The 23316-nt window shown below is 39.6% G+C and overlaps 1 protein-coding gene across 2 annotated transcripts in view; it reads right to left on the reverse strand.

The window, feature by feature from the left end:
* Window positions 1-1155: 1155 nt before the first annotated feature.
* Window positions 1156-23316, reverse strand: part of RMDN3 (regulator of microtubule dynamics 3) — a 319677-nt gene continuing 297516 nt past the window's right edge. For both annotated transcript variants that reach the window (XM_044074186.1, XM_044074187.1), the window contains exon 7: window positions 1156-4167. The gene's annotated coding sequence lies outside the window, so the exon portion shown is untranslated. The remainder of the gene's footprint in view (window positions 4168-23316) is intronic.

The following is a 23316-nucleotide window of genomic DNA, read 5'->3' on the forward strand; positions in this document are numbered from 1 at the left end:
GTAACTATTAGTTGCTCAAGAACCAGTATAGCAGCTAGTTCAAAGATTAAGGCTATGAGCCATTTCCTGTAGTACAGAGCTCGATTTCTTCGGTCTTCATCTGCTTAGTGTGTGACAATGAACAAGCTACTTAACCAGTTAGTGCTTTGGGGAAATTAGGGAATTGGGTTAGGCCCCCCAATGGTCTCCTGGAGTGCATGCACAGTGACTACCTATGAACCTAAGTTAAGAAACATTTCAGAGCAAAACTACTACAGCAGACATCTGTCAAAAATTAGATTTTTTTTTCAAGTCATCCAACTCTGAACCAACAACTGCAGGAATGCACTCAGTTGCTGAATGCACCTTTAATATCACAAAATGTTATAGATTATGAATAGAAGTAGTCAACTTAAGAAGACACTGGACTGTTCTGAGACATCATCAGCATGCAATGATTTCCTGGATGTCATAAGAAAGAATGAAAAGGAAGTGCACTTAAAAGGAAGACCAAACTACCTTATTTTGTCATCATGGAGAAGTAATAAAGCATAATGTGCAAAGACTGACCACTGTGGAAGCAGTCTTCATCTACTGTACCATTAAAAAAATAAATATAAGGTCCAGTCTCCGCATTTTGAATGTAGCACTGCTGAAATTCTGGCTGACAACTCCCCATTCAAAAAATGCCAGAGAGAAGAAGTTAAGCATAAGGCTAATGTTTATCAGAATGAACAAACCTGTTTACACCACGCTTTCAGGGACAGACACGCACACTTCAGAGTATGATAATTAACATTTTTAAGACAATGAAAGATTTTTCTTAAATAATCAAAATGGCAGAAACTGCTTCACACGTTCACTAAAAAGGTAACATACTGGTCTGCCACTATGAAAGAGGGACTGACACCTATTTTTATGGTTGTTAACTAACCACTCCTGCAATGATGATGTCTGTAAATCTGCCATTATAGCACTATCTTGTGCCTTGGAGAATCTTGCACTGACACACGGATTTGAGACTATTCTGAATATCAGAAAATATTGTTTACATTCAGTAGTACCACAATACTTGCCAAAAATGTTACAATTTCTGAAGACGCACTTAAAGGCTTAATTTTATTTCTGTTATATTTGTGGGACAAGTAATGTCAAATGAAACAGTAAAGCACTGAAGAGTTTTAATTAAAATTTTAATTACCTGTGATGATTGACCAAACATCAGTGTCCTCTTGATGAGTTATGCACATCAAAAATACACTGTTCACATCCACAAATATCTATACTCATGAAATGTGTGCATATATACACTATTTTAATAAACATAATACATTTTAAAAATATACTAAAATAATGTTAAAATATAAGTTAAAGCATAAACAAAAAGCATATAAATAAATTGTATCAAACCATGAAAACTTGTATGATTTTCTTAATTTTTCACACAACACTGATCTGGGTCTGAGTCACAAGGCATTCCTAACATAATAAAGCAAAGTAGTGAAAGCACACAGACATTAATTTAGTTAGAACTAATTAATCACATTTTCTTCTCAGATGAGAACAACATATCAGCTCCAATTTGATTGGTATTTATGACAAATTAAGTTAGGGGGGGATGGAATTTGTTTTGCAGCAGTATTTATTACCAACAAGAAAATGCTGCTCCATTTGAATCACCCAGGATGTTTCCCATGTGTTTTGTTCCTTTTTAACTAAGAAAAAAAAATTAGCACAAGGCAAAGCATAACTGCCCTGATACAGGAGGAAAGATTCTTGTTTGGATACACAGATCTGAAGCAAATCAAACCCAACAGACTCAAATGACTTGTTTTATGAGTTGAGGCAGGACCTTTAGTAAAGTTTAACAACTTACTTAGTTGCACAACATGTGACTGCAATTTCAAGAATCTCAAAACAACATACTGGCTTCCTTGCTGCCTTGGTTCACTGACCTACAATTCTAGCAAACTATTTCAGTGAGCAGCTGGGGTGGTGCTGCTTCTTCTGAGTTTTACTCTACCCCTCATGGCCAATGAGCCCCTGGACAGTCCCTCAAAGTTGGTTTTAAACACTGGAATAATGCACACAATGTTATTCTGCCTAGGCTTACACACAGCCCGCTACTTTATAATAAACACTGCAATACCTCTTACTGGTTATTTCTTTAGTTTGGTTCACAGCTTTAACTCATAAGCTTCTCCATCTGAAAGTACAGGCATGCTATATACTAATCTCCTTTCACACTTAATTAAGGCAGTACAGCCATTCTCAGTCATCTTAGGGTGAGGTGTCAGGCTGGGAAACACACCTTTGCTACGTGGACACTCCACTACAGAGCACTGCTCCACTCTTGATAAGGAAGACTAGCTCTAGACACCTGTTTAAATCTCAATTATACGACTGGATGCCCTGTTCCTTTCTTCTTTGGTATACAGTACTTATTCACCACACTGTAGTCACTGCTTTAGTCTGAAAAGCTTTAAGCTGCCACTATAACCCTCTCTAAAATGCTGCTCTCTCATTTTCATTCCTCTACATTTTTTTAAACTTCCTATGCTTTGACTTGAAACTTCCAAACCCCATTAAGCTCTTCAGTGTTTAGTTAGACAACAGCAGCCAATAAATGTCAACTCTGTTTTACTCCGATATCTTCTGGCATCAAATGCAATGACTTTCCTATGTTCTGTCCTCCTGCTGCTGTTTTCCTGGAATATATTATTGCTTTACAGTCATAACACCAAACAATCCTCTTGAAGCACTCTTACTCTATTTCAAGCATTCTGTTTTTAGGCCAGTCATCACCGTGCATCACATATTTTACCAAATAATTTGTCATTCATCAGCTTTATTCCCTTGTAACATATTTTTCAATATTATTCTTTGTTTCTGCATGTAATACGTCTGGAACCTTAGTTCTTTCTCTTATTTGGAAGTGTTCTGGAGCACTGTTAAGGGGAAAAGAAAGTTACAGGCTAGTATGCTTATAAAAAAAACAAAAAACAAAAAAAAACAACCCCTTTGCTTTTATAGCCCTCAACTGCTAGGGCATGTGGCTATTTCACATAAACCTGTGCTCTCTCTCTGAAAAATAAGTGTTCAAATAAATAATTTCCTACAAGCACACAACTGGTCTGTCACTTCATATAACAGGCACCTCTCATTTAACTACATAACATAATCTGCAGTCTGTCTAGTGGTCCCACTGAAATTTATTACACATGAGGCTTCATTAACTATCTTGACAGTACACCACATTTGCCAGCGAAGTACTTTTCTATATTCATTAGTTGAATAGAAAATACATTCTTCAATAATTGACACTAACTATGCACTTTCACCCTAAAGTCTCAATATTCCTTCTGATGTACACTCATATACAAGCTGATAGCTTTACACTTCACTCTGTATACCTAGTCAGATGATGAGGCAGCTGAAGAACTCTTCCTGTCACCAAGTGGCACAAAGAAAATGGAAATCCCCGCAGAGTGCTGAAGAAAAATGGCACCATCATTCTGTCCACTTACATCACTACTCTTAGTACAAACTGACTATTGTCGTAGTCTGCATCCTCACACACACGAATGCAATGCATGTTCATCCACCAGACTATGACGAAAGAGAACATGTTGGTGAACTCATGAAAGGAATAATCCTCAAGAAAAGGAAGGAAGGAAGGAAATCAGTTGTTGCTCAAACTTTTCCACACGTGGCTCGCACTTCACTATTACGGCTTCATTCTCAAACCCAGGCCACTGGTATACCCTTCAGATTTTCAGCTCCTGTACCATTGAGGTAGCATAATCAAACAGGAACAAACAGCAGCCACAAGGTGACACTTTAGCTGCAGATTCTGACTAATGCGAAACAACAGCTTCCACTACTCACCAGCAGCATCAGCAAAATGACCAGCACCACTGGCCAAGAAAAGGTAAATGTTACACTGTGCAGATTCTGGACTGTTCCTTTAGCCACACATTAATGCATTTTCTCAGGTTAGGATAGAACACTTTTAACTCTCTGCTGAAGTCTGCAAATAATTTTCCATCCAGCAGTGTTTCTACTTCAGTCATCGATAGTATGAAAATCTGAGGCAGTGAAATATATTGGTTGAGCATTATTTTTAGCTTGTAGGAGCAGTTGACGTTCTGCAAAATATAGTGTTGCAGTTTGTGGAAATACAATTATCTGTGGGGGGAAAAAGCCAGCATTAAATATGTAACGTGATTTTGTGTCTAAAATCTAACAGGGCCTGAACACTTAGATGAAAGAGATAAACTAAAAACAAACATATATGCCACCTATCTCTTTCAAGTAACATTTCATCAGTTAAACAAACATATAACTTTTATTTGTTAGGTTAAGCATTTTTATCTTTTCAAATAAGACTTCATCAAAACAAACAATAAAGAACCAATGATCAATTTCTAATGTATAGTCACATGATACTATACATCATTCACTACATTTAAAATAATAGTGGTGATAACATTCATTCATATAATTTAAAATTGCAGTGTTATATAACAACATACTCAATTAAAAACGTAAAATAAAATGAAGTCAGGTAATGTAATATTTTCTGTACCACATAATACATTCTAATTTTGTGACTCCATTTCAATGTACTGTTCAGTGCAATCTGCCCATTTAATTTGGGGGGGGGGGGGCATTGAATGTGCCAGCATTTACTCAAGCATAACTGCAATAATATCTCCAAAAACTCAATGTCTTCCTCCCACAGTCCACCCCTGGAATTTCTATCTTATCAAAAAATGAAAAACTTAAACTTAACAAAACGAACACCACTGACTGCATGTATACTTATTCACATTTTTCTTATTGATATCATAACCGCAATTCCTTAGACTCATTTCTGCTCTGCCACCATAACAGGAAGTTCATGACTGGTATACAGCTAAATACGCAATCAGACAAACTACACACAGTTGTAAAACTTTATGAGCTACCACCTATACTTAATTATTTTTAAGTCTCAATCACAGTAAATGGAAAAACTCAACAGAATACATGTATTATCTGTGAGGAGATGCATGAAGACATCTTAACCATGCCAAATCTTTACATGAATAAAACCTTAAGATTTTTCTTAAAGACTTTAAAAGGCATAGATAAGAAACAAAAAAACTACCCCAAAAAAATTGATCTACAGAAGGATGAATGTACAGCAATGTGAAGCCATGAAATTCCAATCTACAAGCATTTAGCAGCGTCAGTGGAGCAACAGGTAGCACACACACCTCTGACTCAGATGACAGTGGCTCCTATTCCCACATCAGACAGAATTAATGACACAGCAGTCAATCATAAGGGGGATGGCTCCACTCCTGAGTGCCCTGTTCTTTGCACGAGATGTTAAAACCAAGGCCCCATCTGCCCGAGTTGGTGGTAACTCAGGATGAATGTGAAAGATCCCACAGCACCTATCAAAAAGAGAAAGGGAAGTTCCCCAATTCCCTGGCCAAATTTCCTCTTGTAGTATAAATACCACCTCGGTTCTTCCCTGAAAAGAGGCTACCAGCCTAGTGGGACTAATCCAATCAACAAAGGATAAACAAGTACACTTATTTTATCTAACTGGGAGCACTGGGAAGCTATTTAGCTTATGTAGGAGAACGTTAACTTTTTTGCACCAATGCTCCAAAATGCAAACGTGAATTTGTCTTCTATTATACCATTAACTAACTCTGCAAAGTCCTGTATCAGCGCTTTTAAAATACACAAACTTTACCGAATACAGCTAGCTCATATATTTTTCATCACTCCTACTACGGTCTCCAGTTTTTCAATGAAAGATTCACAATCTTTCTTCATCAATGAATGAGTGTACACACACTCCCATGGACTTCAGCAAAGTATCCCGCATGCAGAGCCACCTTTCTGGGAGAATTTCCCCTTACTGACGCATCTCAACAGAATCAAGTTCTAATGTTCCATAACCCTGAGTTACTCTAGAGCTGTCAAACATCAGCAAAAAGAGAGCTTTCCTTATATCCATGCCTCTCTCTCTCTTTTTTTTTTTTTTTTGTTTACAGCACTCAACAGCCTCTATGATTCACTTCCTATCTTTTCTGATGCCTACCACTTCTTGCATCTCCTTCACAATGACAACATGGTTACTGAAGCAAATTCCTTTAGCCGCTCACTGTGCCTTCATAGACAGCATTTCTCCCTTCAAAAGGAGCAGATAGACAATTCCACACTAGAATTCTCTATACTTGCACTCCACAGCACTTCTCTCTCACTATTACAGCTCCAGAACAGAACCAGTTCTCATAAAACTTTATCAGCCCAACATTTTCAGACCCTGTCCCTGATTGCCTGAAGGCTCTGTCTCTGTATTCAGTCTCCTACAGGTTGCTGAGAAGGTATCCTTGCCTGGCTTATAGAGATTCTTCAGACTCAAGCTTGACGTATCTGTTACACATGCATACAACAGACAGCACCAGAAACACTAGATCTAGAGATCTGAACTTCTTTTGGGACATAAACATAAAGTGCAGACAAGACAGACGTGTGCCCCAAGGGTTCTCCGCACTACAGATTAGGCTCCCCTTCCACGTAAAACAGAGTTCATCACTGATTCTATTCAAATGAAACTTTGACAGTTGGATGATAAATTGTAAATTTGCCCCTTTCTGGCCCCTATGTCCCTTCAGGGTAGAGGCAGTCAATAAGAAAAGTATTTTCCTAACTAAACACCCCCCCCTAAAAATCTACAGTTACCACCCTACTAACATGCCCCCTCCATATGGATGCTCAAGACCCAAATGCTTTGGTGTGCATGGCTAGGCTTGTAAGGCCCTATGAACCTGTGTGCACTGCTTCAGACTCCACTCTGTCTTGCTCCATATCCTTAACTTTCAAGTCTAAGGAAACTCACTCCACTACTGAAAAAGAGTACACCACAGTGCCTTTTTTGAAAAGAGTATGGGAATTTACATGTGTAATGGAAAAATTCTCTCTGGTTAGTAAAATACCACCACAAGTCTCCCCCAAAAACAAAACAAGAAAAAATAAATAATAAAGCTCTACCTATGAGAATTCAAGTGCGCTGTCTTCTACTTCACTTTCAGTACTTTTTGCATTGCTTGTGCTGAAGAAACCTGTAAGGAATACCCCTATATTAATGAAAAGGCAACCTACTCTCCATAGTTCTTCTTGTGGGACTCTGAAGCAGAATTTTAGGAAAATCTTCACTATTCTTAGAATCAAACAGGGCTAACAAAGATTGACATCATCTGTGAGATATGCAGCTGAATGCGAGTCCAGTTTCCATTTGTAAACCGCTGATGTTCTTCTGCTGAGAAGGGTTGCACAGGGGCTGAAATATCCTAGAAGAGGCATTATGCAAATAATGAAGCTGTGATACAGAGTATGGTCTCAAATTTAATGTTTAGGTGCAAAGCTGAAAGAAGTGAGCGATCCTGGTTTCCTCAAATACCATCTGAAGCAAACACCTTTACAAAATGTTTCAAACCAGGTAATCCGCTTACATATCTTTCAGATTTATGTGATATCATGCAAGCGGAGCTTGCAAAATGTCCTGCAAAGTCACTAAATAGCATTTACAGTAATGGTTTAAGAAGGATACAATGGAATGATAAGCAACCTCACAATGCATATTCTGTGTCTCCTTCCATCATGTTAAAATTGGGAAAGTTTTCTTTAAGGAGAAGGGCTGGACAAAAACAAAGATTGATGTTTTCTTCATATGCAGTCTTCATTTAGCACCATGGTTATGCATAATGCCACAAATTCTGGAGCATGGGTACCTCTCGGTGAGAAAGCATTCTGGTAACAGAAACCCATATCTGAAGCTCAACATGGAACAGTGGGTTCGCTTAGAAGGTTTTGCTCTTCCAGAAGTCATTAGATCAAAGGCAGGGGGGGTTGTTAGGAGGTAAGTTGAGGAAGAATGAAAATGGACAACACAGAATATTATGGTGAGTACGTAACTTTATCTGATACTGTCAATTTTCATTTAATTCCTCAACAAGTGGGACAGAGTCCCCAGCTATGCAAAATCCTGGGAGGACTCTCCTGAAAGCTGTTCTTCCCCTCAAAACCAGATAAATTTGTAATGAGTAATAAAGGTATGAGGATTGGGTCTATATTATATGTTCAAAGTCTGAAATTTTCGAATCTCATATGAGCGAAGTTTTCAAACATCGGACATAAAATATAAACAAACTAAAAACAAAAAAACGTACCTGAACGCTCTATGCAGGGGGGGCAAGTCCCCCTGCACCCCGCAACTTAAATATACCGACTCAGAGATCGCATTACATTGAAGTGAAGGGAAATATTTCCTATGGCGATCTCCGTTGAAACGTTCGATGTTTGAAAACTTCGCTCATATGATGACCATATGAGATTCAAAGTTTTCAAACTTCGAACTTATAATATAGACCCATGAGGGTTAGCCCAAGTATCAGCCTCACATATATCATCCATGGATGGATAAAAATACCAATGACGTTGCCATGTATCTGATTGAATGGGCTCTCTAAGGTTTTGGTAGGGTAATACCCATTTTGTTATAGACAAAGGATATGCAATCGGTCAACCATCTGGCTAAGGTTACCTTTGTGACCAGCTTGCCTAATTTGGAATCTGCAAAGGAGACAAACAACTGAACTGTTTTTCTAAACTTTTTTGTTCTAAGTAAAAGCGCAATTGCCTATGAACATCCAGTAAGTGTAGCATATAGTCACCTTTGTAATATTTGGAAAAAAAACTGGCAAATTAATAAATTCGTTGATGTTTGATTCTGACACCACCTCAGGAAGGAAGGCAGTACTGGTTCGTAAAGCTACCTTATTCTTACGAAATACTAAGTAAGGAGCTTTAGAGGACAGTGCCTGAAACTCTGATAGTCTTCTAGCAGAGGTGATGGCTACCAAAAAAAATAGTTTTCCAGGTCAAAAATGTTAGCTTGCATTTAGCTGCTGGTTTGAAAGGAATGAATTAAAGCCTGTAATAACAAAATTAAGTCCTACGGCAGAGTTGGATCCTTAGCACAGGGTCTCAAAAGAAGGGTACCTCTCAAAAAGGCCTTACAAAGTTTAGATGAAGCCAAGGAGGAGTTTGCAATCCCAATGTGAAAATTAGAAATGGCAGCTAGTTATACCCTAATAGTTGAGGAGTTGGCTCCTTCACTGCAAATTGTTGCTAAAAATTCAAGGACACTATGCACTGGTGCTGAAAAAGGGTCAATATGTTTCTGCTGTGCCCAAAAAACAAATCTCTTCCATTTACTCTTGTGAAGTCTCCTTCTGGAAGCTTTGTGGGAAGACAAAAGTATATGACGAACAAGGGACTACAGCGTACACTGTCTGGCTATCAATGGAAGTGGAGAAATGATGCAGTCAGTTACAGGTCTGAAATATCCAGGTGAATCATTCCTGTCCGGTGAGACAGAAGGTCTGGAATAGGATCCAGAATCCGAGGAGGGTAGAGTAGATGAAGCCAAAGAAAGGGAAACCAAATTTGTTGAGGCCAGTAAGGGGCAATGAGGATGGCTTTTCTCTTTCTGTAGAAATTTGGGGATTTGGAAGTTGGGGAATAAGCACAGAGGAGACCGGGGGGGTCAATTACATAGGACAGTGTCTCTCAGCGACTCCCCCCACAAGGGGATTAGGGCAAAAACTGCTGCACTTGTTTATGGGAGATGCAAATAGGTTGCAGCATGTCTGGCCCCACTGGCAAAAAATCATTTCCATCCCTTCCTTTTTGAGAGACCACTCGTGAGGTAGTAGAATGGACCTTCTCAACTTGTCTGCTATCACGTTGGATTTCCCTGGGATGTGCACTGCTATCAGAAATTGGTTGGATGAGATCACGCACTGTCAAACTCTGACAGCTTCTCGACACAAGCGGTAAGATCTGGTTCCTCCTTGTTTGATGATGTACCAAACCACAGACATATTGTCTGAAGAGCAAATATCCCAAAAGGGATAGTGTCTTGGAAAGCCTGCAACTCTAAGAGCGCTGCTTTCATTTCCAGGACATTGAGAAGCATATTGGTCTCTTTGGGGGACCATGTGCCTTGGACTGTTTTTCCCAGGAAGTGCCCCCTCAATCTGGGATGCGTCCATGGTCACTATGGGCTTGGGATGAGGAAGAATACAGGGACACCTTGTAGAATCTGATCTGAGCAGATCCACCACCACAGATATCTTTTGCTTGGGTAATCCTTATCTGAGTGGACATATGTAGATGAACAGTGGACCAATGAATTGCTAAAATCCATTGAAGAATCCTTATAACTATCGCTATAGACATTGATTCCAAGTCTTGTAGGATCAATCAAGCTGAAAATGAGAAATTTTGAATTACCTTTCTGACGTGGAACTGAATAATCTGCACCTTGGAATAGGAAAAGAGGCTGTCATGGATACAATACTGAAAATTGCTCCTATGAATTACAATGTCCGAGACTGTTCTAACTGACATTTGTTGTAATTTATGGTAATCCCCAGAAGGGAGCAAGTCTGGAGTATTTGGTCTCAAGCTCCTATTAATAGATGCCTGGTCAGAGTGGTTATGTACCAGTTGTCCAGGTATGGAAACAATTGGGGCTCCCTGCAGTCTCACGTGAGCTGCTACCACAGCCATGCATTTGGTGAACACCCTGGGAGCTGTGATGAAGTCAAAGGGCAGTGCTATGAACTGGTAAAGGCTGGCTCCCAGCTGTTAAGTGTAAGTATCTCCTGGACTGTCTGCTCATTTTTATGTGACAGTATGCATCTGAAAGTCTATCGAACAAACCTAGTCGGCCTTGCACATAAAAGGCAGAATGGACTGACCCGTGACCATCTGGAATTTGGTTTGCTGAACTGAACTATTCAGACTGCTGAGATCCAAAACTGGTCTCCAGTCCAGTTTTCTTTAGCACTAAAAAGAATCTTGAGTAAGTTCTGGATTCTATCTGGTCTGGTGGGACCTCTCAGAGGACTCTTTCTAGCAACTTTTCAATTTCTAGTGCTGCTACTTTCCTCTGACTGGATGGAACATCAGGAATTTTGCATACAGGTGGAGGTGGTAGGAAAAAGGGAATTATATAATCTCTGTAAAAAAATCCTCTGCACCCATGTATATTTTGTAATGTTCAGCCAGGCTCTCTGGTGCAGGGATAAACAAGCCCCCACTGCCTCCAAAATAGCCAATCAGGCCTCCAAAATAGCCAATCAGGCCTCCTTTCAGAAGAACCAGTAGGGTCAGTCAGAGAAAGAATCTCTGGACCCCTGGCTCTGCGGGCCTCCTCTGCTGCATAGGCAGAGTCTTCCATTTGGGTTCCCCCTTCTGCCCATGGGGGAACTATCCGTTCCCCCTTCTGCCCATGGGGGAACTATCTCCACAAGGATTTTGGATAGCATCCTGGGACTTTCTGAACCACATTTTTCAACCTCCTCGTTGATTCCTAGAAAAGGTCCTTTGAGGGGTCAAAAAATGTACTTCTACTGCAAACAGGGTCCTTCCATCTTGCTTGCATCTGGACAGTGTGTCTTTTACCCAAACAAAGAGGTTCCGTCGAAAGGTGAATTGATGAAGGAAGACTTGAAGGGCTCTGCAAAGGCACACAAGCTCATCTAGGCATGCCTCCTAATGGAAATGCCTGAACCTGCAGCTCTTGAGGTAACTTCAGCCACATGTAAAATGAGCCTCATGGACGAATTAGTAATAGACTGTAGGGTAGCCAACTGCGAGGCTACAGAAATCTGAGCCTCAGAAGTTCTGGTCACGGCAAAGGATTTGGAGAGTTTCTTAATCAGACACCTCTGCAACCTAGTGAAGTGAGCCAATGAATTCAGTGATCTGAGTGAAAATGTCACTGAAGTATAAATATGCTTCTCAAATCTGTCCAACGCCCTTGACTCCCTGTTACGGGGATGAGCAGCAGAACTCTGTTCTGCGAATTTCTTCTTGGTGGCCCACAGCCACAACCATGGCATCCACTTGTACCCCCTTGCTCCAAAATTCCTTTTCTTGAGATGGTGCCAAAATCCAGTCTGGTGTCTTCGGGATTGGCTCAACTGTGTCTGGCTCCTTAGATGCCCATCTAGAAATCAAGTGAATGAGCTCGTCAGCAGGTGGAGTCACCCAGGAGGCAGATGGGCCAGACTCAAAGGCCTCGAAGGAATGCCAATTCCTCCTGTGAAGGGTCATTGGTAGACCAACCACCCCTCTGTGCTTAAAGACGTCTAGGATGTCTCCAAATAAGATGTCATCAGGTGGTGATCTTGGCGAGCCTTCCCCTAATCAAAATAGGTACCTTCAGTGATCAACTCCTGAGAGAAGTCTAAGTGCCTTCTTTTGCACTTTTTTTTCCAATGGACTTTTTTGGTGGGGTGCTCCAGAAAAGTATCAGAAGAAATGTTATTACCCTGCTGGGCAGCCTGCAGACTTTGGGTTGGCTGTCCCTGCAGAGCAAAGTGATGAGGCTCAAGGCGAAGAGATATATGGGATCCAGAGGGGAGATCCAAGGAGGGAGGAATTGTGCATCCTGAGAAGAAGAAAACACTCTCTTCCACTACCTCAAAAACAGAATGCCCCAAGGAGAAGGAAGCTGATGGAGCCAAAAAGCCAAACTTCCATCCCATTGACTCCCCCTGCCCCAAAGGCAGTCCACCTGAGGCAGAGGTGAGAACAGAGCTATCCAATGCTGAAGCTCCGAGGGGGAGAGATGGCTCTGATAACTCTGGAGTAAACTCCAACTCATCAGATCTGACAGGGATGCTTCGGCTGCAAGAGTCGTCAGAGACGGTGCACTCAAAGAAGAGCTGAAGATATTATGACCTTCGGATCTGACCCAGATGGTCCCGGAAGTACAGAACCAAGGGTTCTGAAACCACAAGTCAGTTCGGAAAATGAGCCGAGATTGTTGGTGTAGAACTATGGAGGTCTTCCTGACCTGAAGTGGTAGGAGGCGGAAGAACTCCCATTGAATCTGTGCTGAGAGAAACTTCATTATTCTATCCACATCAGCTTCAGTCAGACCTCTGGAGGAATGAGATGATGAGGTCACAGTGGGAGACCCTGAATCCCGGCAAGACTCGGAGACTGGGTCGGACAGGGTACCGAATCAATAACGGGAGAAGATCTAGTCCTAGGTAAAGTCTTCTGATCCAATAATCCAGGATCTGAGGAAGCCGATTTCATGTCTGACACCAGCCTTGGTGAAGGAGTAAGTCTTTGGATGAGACTTTTTAAGTTTCTTCATTGCAAGCTCCACCATCAATCTGAGGAAGGGGTGGAGGAGCCTGACAGATCCAAAGACATTTTGGATTGTTCCTTAGACACAGATTGGGGGGGGGGCTGAACCCCAGATAAAGCCTGTGAGAAGGTTGACAGAAGCAAGCCTTTTAAAATTAGCTTGTGTGTTTTACATATTTCACATCTTTTTGAAGATGCTGATAGCCTAGCCAGTAAATGCACAACACGTGAGCATCAGATAGCGGTAACTTATGACCGCTCTTCTGGCACTTTTTAAAACCAGATGTTTTTTCAGACATTGTTCTAGGCAGGAGAAAAAGAAACAATACTTTTTTCTTTTCTAGATTTATATATATATATATATATATATATATATATATATATATATATATATATATATAAAAGGAAAGGAGATACCAACAGTAGTATCAAAGACTACACTAGAATGTAAAAGGGGATAGTCAAGGAAAAAATTACCAAAGAACCACACCAAAGTGTATTAAGGGAAGAAATTTATAAACTAGCGAAGAAAGTAATTAGATAGTGAAAAAATATATCAACTTAGCTAAAATTTTAAACACCAAGCTCAACAGCTCACAGTGAATGTGTCCAAATGCGAAAGCAGCAAACAAGATCTGAGGTATGTTAGGGAACACAGTACTATGGGTAAGGGAGCAGCTCGAGAGTTTGCTAGTGGCCACGTCCTGAAAATAATGGCCAAGCCAGATCAGACGGTTAGATTCAAACCCAACTGTTGAGGAATGAATGAAAATTGACATCAGATCTACTGTTTGTGTATAAATGTAAGCAGAAATGTAACTACTCTGTGCTTAACTAGAACTTAGTATAATGCAATGTAAGCAAATGGAGCTCTTCTCCATGGGCCTCTGCTGAAAATGGGCATTACCCAGTCGAACTTTCCTAGTAAACAAAGACAAATAAATAAATAATCTCAAACTTTTACACATTAATAAACATGTTTAACAAAGTTAAATCTACAATGGTCTGAAAATAACTCATGCATTTCTAAAATCATGACACTGAAGGGAAGCCTTTCCTTTGCTGTGCTCACATAGCTAATTCCGCTGTGTTCTTCTGCAAATAAATCTGGATCTGATCCCACATCAGACATTAAGAAATCCAAGGGACTTCAGTGATCCCTTAAAAACTAGTGCTACCTGATTTATTATTTTCATTCATGCATAATGCGGGTGACAGTTTTCCTACTGATCATTTTACAATTCTGTCAAGCTTAAATTATAGAAGGTGTTTTGCAGGTGTTTCTGCAGGGATTATGTGCCCTCTTGTACCTCCTTAGACATTGGGTGCTCTCTGCTCCATACCCTTGCTCTCTAAATACATCATCTACAAGGTCACATCACATTGAAAAAAAATGTTATATATATTTGCCCAATACTCCATGGTGCTGCAATCTGGGTGACCATATTTAGAGATGCACCCCCCCCACACACACACACACACACACACACATACACACACACACACATGCAAACAGAGGTTGGAGGAAAGGCAGCTCCCCCCTACCCCCCAAGTGTTGAAAATTGTTTAAGAATCCCATGACATTACATAGCCTGCAGGAATATTATTGAAACTGTACTGCACAACCCTGAGATCCTGTTTCAGCCCTTGGAACAATATTCCTCAACTTCAGGCAAACTGACTGCATTTTTAACCTATTGGGATAATGGTGCAATCTTTTAAGGCTGGAACAGGTGCCTGAGAGGCAAGGAGGATGTCTATCATCATGTCTTTTTAGAGAAGGGCATTGTCAGTGTAAAATACATTATTTCTTCACCTAATGTATTTTTTTCCACTACCTATTGATCCCACCCCCAAATTAATCAGCCAGTCATGATGGAACATTTATTTTTATCCTTCTGTCAATTCCTGTTGCAATGTTAACCATCTTTAAAAAAAAAAAAAAAAAAAAGACTCATAGTTTTACAACATTCAAACAAGTTGCCCATGCTTTAGGAGCACTACTACGTAAACAATGCCATACTTGGCTCTTGCTGCCCTGCAAATGCTCTTTTTACAACTGTGCACACCTTTATCTTTCTATTTCAACCCATTCAACTGCCCTCTAATGTCCTTAGAAACACCCTTGTTCAGGAGCGGGAACTTCTTTTTGAATATTAAGTTGTTAGACATCCGTATTTTGCTGAAGGATTACACAAAGTGATTATCAGCATTCTAATGGATCTTACACTGAAAAAACAACATGAAATGCTTCTTTTTTCTCTTAATAGTAAATAGTGCCCTTCTGTTATTTTAATGCTCTGTCTTGCCTTCAAATTCTGAAGTGAGAATGTCAGCATTTGGACTGTGCTGATGACTTTTATTGTAGATGCCAGGACGTAAAAAACAGTAGTAGGAGCAGACAGCATGCCAGCTGATAATATCCAGCATTATATGGAACTCTTTTTTCCCTCTTCTAGGTACCTATATTTTGCTGCCGTTCAGGATGTTGTGGAAGAAGATGGAAGCAATGGAAGGACACACACGAAATAACTATACCACATGGATTTATTGAATTAATGCATTTAGTCTGTTTTGAGTTTCAGACTCAATAAATCATGTCTAGTATTGTGACAGCATGTATGTTATTCCACTGCTGCTGTCTGCTTCATCTGTGTTCGATTTGGAATACTAGTGCTTTGGGACTTGCTTTTGACTACTGCAGTTTGGGTGTAAACATTGCTTGTGCATCTGTTAAAAAAAGGCTCTGATTTTCTATCATATATGTTTCACCTCAGTAAACTGTTCAGGTTCTGTGAAATCACTGCAGATTACAGTCAATAATAGCCAGCACTAGAGTTTTAAAAAATGCATGTTAAAGCAGTTACTAAACTTGTTTGTGTTTGGAGTTGTACACAATCGTGCATACTTAACAAAGGGGGGCAGTTAAATTTAAATAAAATATATGACATAATAGCAGTACACATTTACCAAGCAGTGTGGGAGTTCTGGTTTGGATTAATTTCCTTTCTAGCCTGAGGGTTGGCTACAGAGGGTGAAGCTGGGCAAACTAAAAGTAAATAACTCCCCCTTGCAGTTTTTATTGCGGTAATTTTTATGTAGGTTGCGTGAGACTTCGCTCTTTGTAAATGCACAGAACAAATAGATTACAGTGCTGCAACCATGTGCAGTTGTGGTACTAATTAAATCCTTCCATCTATCCAGCATTTTGCAAAAGATTTGTTTTCTCTGTCCCACCTTTTCGTGGTAAGTCACTAAGCATATATTTAGCCTTGAAGTGCCAGAAATTAGACATTCAGAAAATGCATGTTGAAGCAAAATCTGTTGTTCCACTAACTGTTTGAGAAGTGACAATGTGTAAAAAATTCTACCTGATTTTGGACAGTAGGCCCAGTGTTGATAAAGTACATAGCATGTACATTTGTGTGAGCACATGTTAATACACACACATATAAAGAACATCCATGGCTTTTGCCTAATATTTCTGCCCTGCTCCTTTATTAAATGGCTGTTACTGTTGTAGTCAGTCATGGAGGGTTTCAGTCACCCAGTAATGCTAGATATTAGTGGTTTGAAAAATGCATGCTGAAGCAAAACTTATTGATCTATTAAAATATTTTTAATGAATTATAGTTATATTTGACAAGTCTCCCTGCTTTTCAGTAGGATTTATTTTTGTTAGGTTGTGCGTTTGTAATAGTACTTCATGCTTTTTTGCAGATCGCAGTGTGTATGTGTGTGTGTTTTTTTTTAAATTAGGTTACAGTTTCAGTAAATGCTCTTTGAATCAAAACTGCCTGAAATTTACACCAAGTGAATTGGAGTTGGCCAGATTGAACACTTGGGAAGCATACAACAGCAGCTGGTGATCATGAAATTAAATAAATGTATCATACCGGACTTACTGAACAACTTTTGGAGTATAGGTTGAAAGAGCTTAATACAGCCTGATTTGATACATTTCATGCCGTCTCTTCACTTCCATTACTGTTGCCATATTTTCTGGTCCACATTTTCTTTTGTTCTTTCTCCTTTACACTTGTACCTGGACATGCTTTTCAGTATTGGAGTTCTGCTTTGCTTTTTTTCAGCAGTGTTACTGTTTTTTTTTTTTAAACTCCACAATTTTGCCTCATTTTTGCCCTGCCTCTCATTAAATTGTAGATGATGTGGTAAATCAGTATTCCAGTGCATCAGCAATGCCAGACATGAAGAGTTTCATAATACTTTACTCTGAAGTAAAACCTATTATACGACGACCCCCCCCCCCCATTAATATTCCAAAACGTGCACGCTGATTGGTCAGCGTCCACGTTGTAAATCAGAGTTATAGTAATGGAAAAAGGTCCGGTCGCCCAGACTTTTTCCATTAGTATAACTCTTTTTTTTTTGTTTGTTTTACAGCAACAGAGAATGCAAGATCTCCGTTGCTTTTTACAACCTGCCTCGCTATGTTAAATGAGTTTAACATAGCGAGACAGCTTTAAAAAAAGTAACAGATCTTCCTATCGCCGTTATTCTTTTTAAAGGTGTCTCGCTATGTTAAATGGGTTTAACATAGCGAGACAGCTTTAAAAAAAAGCAACGGAGATGCTCCATTGCTTTTTTTTTAAAGCTGTCTCGCTATGTTAAACTCCTTTAACATAGCAAGACACTTTAAAAAGCAACGGAGATCTTGCTTTCTCCGTTGCTTTTTTCAAAATTGTCTTGCTATGTTAAATGGGTTTAACATAGTGAGACAGCTTTAAAAAAAAGCAACGGAGATTCTCCGTTGCTTTTTTTAAAGCTGTCTCTCTATGTTAAACTCCTTTAACATAGCAAGGTAGTTTCTAAAAAGCAACGTAGATCTTGCTTTCTCCGTTGCTTTTGCCCACAGCTCTGATGTACTGCGTAAGCATATGCATGCACAGTACATCAGAACTGCCGCAGAACACCAGACAGCTGCAGAAGGGCAGCAAGGAGGCATTATACAATGCCATTATTTAAGAAAAGTAATTATTTTTTTCTTAAATAATGTCATTGTATAATAGCAATTAACCCACTTCTGGGTTTGGGTAATGCTGGATTTACCCACAGTTGTCTTTGTTTGGCCACTCGGGCTTTGCCCTAGTGACCAAACCACACCATCTGTGGGTAAATCCAGCATTACCCACACCCAGGTGTGGGTTATTGCTATATTATTCTATTAGCTTTTTAAGTGCATTACAGCTGCATTTATTAATACTCCCCTACTTCCGTGCAGACAATATTTTAAGTAGGATACATGAGACTTGCTGTACTGATTTGCCCGTTTTTGTAAAAATACTGAGAGAATAAACTGCTCTGCTGCAAGTTAGGGAATATCTATCATCTCTCAGCTATCCCTGAATTTGCAAAATGTATCAGAGTTTGCATCATATTTTGTCATGTTCCTCATGCACTTTTTTATTTTTAAGTCACTGAGGGTTACAGTCAGTAATGCCAGGCACTAGGACTTTCATATTTACTGCTGATAAAATGAATGCTGATATGAAACTTGTCACTTTTTTTTTAAATAATATCCATGGTAAATATGTTACCTAAGAACGTGTCTGTTCAATATTCGTTCATTCATTATTTATTTAATAATATCCCCAAAAATAACACTGAATCGTACTAATTCAGCCAAACACTTTTTAATAAGTCTCAAGAGACTTGTTTTAACCGTGCTATGAGCTTCCTAGCTGAAGTTGTTAGTAAGTTGTCCCCATTTTGCCCATTTACTCCACACACTGAAAAGTAGTGTTCCAGGTTCTAGACGTAGAAGGTTGAAAGTTATGCATGTGATGCATATGACAGCTGTCATTTTTGTAGTGTATTGCATGGGCTACTGTTTGATGACAGCATACCTCTCAGCTTTTATGATTTCACGGTTTCTTACTAGGCTACTGACCCTGAAGGATCTCTAGAAGCCTACATAAGCATTCCCATGAAGTGGTTTTAGCCATTATAATTTAAATATGAATAAACCAGAGCAGGCAGAATATTTACAAGCTAGCCCTTTCAACAGTGGACAAGGGTGCTATTCCAGGAATGAATGTGAGCTTCTCTTCCATCCATCCAGATTATATTTGAATAAAATAACAGAAGTACTTTATTATATGTGGAGATGAAGAAATTAATTGGAATTCTCTGTGTTACACATTGATTCCTCCACAATGTTCTATTTAAGTTGCAGAAGAGATTAAGATTTCTTCAGCAAGTGTTTATGCCAGCACTAAACTTGCATAAGTGTAATAAAGGCATATAGGATAGGTTCTTTTGAGACTCTGTATGCAAAGCAGAGGTCTCCCTCTTAACAATCTGCACGATACCAAGAACTGAGACTAGGCTTTGACATGATCAGTGTGCTTCTAATAATTCAGACACTAGATTTTCTTGCTTAGAAAATGTTGTGTGTGCTCAAGTTATGTCAAGTGTTGGTACAGGTACATGGCAAAAAGGGCATTGTACTCAATGTCTCATCTAATAAGTGCCAAATACAGTGCAATGATCACATACATATGCCATACCCTTAGTAATAAGCTGTACAATGAAAAAAGAACTTTATTACAATATTGGACACATTATAATCAAAGGATGCTATTAGATTTTATGGCATTTTTTATTCCATGACTTTCACAACAGCTATTTGTACAGGAACAGCCCTCATGGGGTATCTTGGTGTCCTCTGGAGAGATAACTGCACTTAATTTACAGTCATAAATCCTTCACACTGGCTTTGACCACTGAGAAGTAAATGCCAAAGAGGAGTGCGCCAAGGACTGCCCCTGTGGTACACCACAGGTTACAGTCTTTTGTAGGAGATGGAGCTGCCCACCCTAATTTTCTGGGTTCCACTTGTGATTTGCAATCCATCAAGTAACATAGTGATTAGCATTTATCTGGAAAATTTATTAGCAATACCTGAATGTGGAATGTTGTTACATACCTTTGCGAGATTTAGATATGTGATGTGTACTGATTTTCTCTCACCCATTGCTTCAGTAACCTTCTCCAAAAAGTCAGTCTAAGTAAACAATCTATTCTTAAAAAAAAAAAAAAACAGTACAGGCTTGAGTAAAGTGTTCATAAGTTGATTATGTTCTTGTTTATTAATTCTATAATGATCCTTTCCATAGCCTTACAGATAAGTCTCACTAGATTTATGCATCTACATTTACCTTGGTCAGTTAATGTTTCACCCTAGTGCATATTGATAACTGTCTGATGTCCCCCATTCCTTTGGCAAATAGCCTATCTGGAGGCTAAAACTGAACAGCCTCTGTAGGGGGGGTTGTCATGTCCTATTTCAAGCTGGCCAGGAGGCAAATGGTATGTTATCTGTTCTTTGTCCTGGACAGTTCCTTGAGGACTTTTTGGAAAATGGAGGGAGGTGTACATAAAAACATGTGATCTGGGAATGTTGGGGGGAGGGGGGAGGTCTGAGGAAAATCTATTTGCTGGTTATGAGCTCTGGGTCTCAGTAGATGGTATAATTTACTATTAGCGCTCTGCAGTGCTGGGCATTGTTTTTGAGGTTTGAATTATACCAATAAGTTCCCCATGTTCATAGGTATATACTAGGCTAATAATCACTAGGGTCTTCATAAGTCTGGTCGTGCAACCCAATTGTAACCAACAAGTTTTATGTTTTAGACATTTACATAGGGGGTGATTTTTGCTTGACATGACAGGCATCAGGCCAGGGATACATTTCCAGTTTCCATTACAATGGTCCAAGTTACACTTAAATAAGGTTAGTAAGGGACTTTGTTTCACATGGATAGGGAGCCTATTCCAGAGAATGGGAACATGTACTATTTATGTCACAAGCAAAATTTAGGTCCTCTGATCTAGTAGCTTTGATGCTGTCTGTTTTGCTGAAGTGCAAAAGATTCATCAGAAGAGGGTCCAAGGAGCCTTGTAAGCTAGGCGGGAGTCAGGGAAGAGACAGGGTTTGAGGCAATCTGCACAGGATATTGCGTTTATGCCTTGTATTTTTTTTTTGCAAGGAAGCTTTAAGGGTGCTCCATTGGCTGCATGTGCCTGGTCAGGTACATACCAAAAGGGACATTATACTCTATGACGGGTCAGATGAGGGCCAAGTACAGTGGTATGATGACTTTCCTGGACCTAGATGCCATGCCCTTACTTAAAAACTGAATAACATTAAAGGACTTTCTTACTACCATGGACACGTGCTTGTGGAAGGCTAGGTTACTATCTATATGACTTCCCAAGAAACTACATAATTGATAAAACACAACAATCATAACTGAATGCTAGTATAATGCTATAATGTTGGCGATCACCAACATTATAGCATTATACTAGCATTCAGTTATGATTGTTGTGTACTGCAATAAGTTTTAAACATGCATAGTTTCGTGACGAAACTCCGCATGTTTAAAACTTATTGTAGTACAGAACAATCATAACTGAATGCTATAATGTTGGTCATCACCAACAAAACTGTTTTGTTGGAGATCACCATTATAGCATTCAGTTATGATTGTTGTGTACTACAATAAGTTTTAAACATGCGGAGTTTCGTCAAGCTCAAGCATTTCGTGTGGAATGGATTAACTGCATTTCCTAGAGCTGTCCGGTGCTTGATTTCTGTTTTTTGTTTGTGCACTGTTCTTTACCTATGTGCGGGCCATATTTGGTAGATTTTTGGAATTTGCTGCGGGCCAATTAAAAATGGATCGCGGGCCGCAGTTGGCCCGCGGGCCGTAGTTTGGACACCCCTGTTCTAGAGGCATAAACACACTGGATCTAGTTCTCGTTAACATGGAAGAATGCTGTATCCACCCCCCCCAGTAGTGTCCTCTCTGGTGAGGACAGACCATAAAGCTATCTCCTTTAAAAATAAAATCAAGTACCTCTGCTAACCCTGTCATATTTATGAACTATTCTAAGGCAGATTTCATACTATTAACTGATAACATGCAAAAATGTTAAGACCCGCCAACCCCTGAGAACACTACTGCCTATGCAGAATTGTTCACAGAGCCCTGCACAATCATGTTAATAGATGCATTAAGACAGCTGTGCCATCTAGAAATAAGCAAACACTAGAAAGAAACCACCCTAGTGGAACCACAATATGAACAGGTTGTATAAAAACAAAAAAGTTATAGCAAAAATTAGGAAGTGCAATGTCCAGCAGGATAAAAACAATTCCCTCATCAATCTAAATAAGAAACTTGGAGGACAATTCTGGTTTACTAAAGCCAACTTTGATGTGAAAACAGCCTCCCAGGCCAAGGACAACTACTAGGCTCTCTTCAGCTGTGTCTACAACAACAAAGGCAGCACATAACAATCTGCATACCTAATTGTAACTGAAGACACAATACCATACACAGAGCTAAAAGATATAGCAAATCTACTGGCTAACAAATTCAGTTTGAATTCTATCCTTCTCCCTGCCACCCCTCAGGAAATTACCATTGAATATTACCCCTCCCCCCAACTATCACTAGGAAGCAGGTACTCAACACTGCAAGTAGGATCTTTAGAAAAGGGTAGGAGCAAACTACATACAAAAATGGAAATTATGGGAATAAAACATGCAGAATAATGTGTTAGAGCAGGAGACAGGTTTAAGGGAAGGCAGGAAATGAAGTAATGTTTGACTGATAATTGTATAAAAACATGTACATGATATATAATGTTTGTAATAGTGAACATGTTAACATGCTTTGTTTTCTTTTATATAATGTATGTTTGCCTTTGTCTTAAGTGATAATTCAGTGAAGGTGTTAAAAACCCAAATCGTCTTAAGAAATAAATATTTTTTGTTTTGGGTTTACCCAGATCTGGGGTACAGAAGAGGCACAGGTAAAAGTTTGCTGTATGTAGTAGGTACAGGAGCAACCCAACATGCTAATAAAAATGAGCATTTACAACAGACCCTATGTCTGCTCCATCCATCCTCAACCCCTTTTTCCCATTTTGAACATGGGGTCAGGGTGTCACTTCAACAGTGACAATCATCGTGAGCCAAGGTTTACACCATAGGGGTTGCTAGCCCTGCCATGGTAGTTCATCCATACCACACACTTGCACCTATGGCCAATTTAGAGTATCCAG

Source organism: Protopterus annectens, chromosome 6.part0 (assembly GCF_019279795.1).
Source record: "Protopterus annectens isolate FY-2018-M chromosome 6.part0, PAN1.0, whole genome shotgun sequence".
In the NCBI taxonomy this organism is placed as follows: Eukaryota; Metazoa; Chordata; order Ceratodontiformes; family Protopteridae; genus Protopterus; species Protopterus annectens.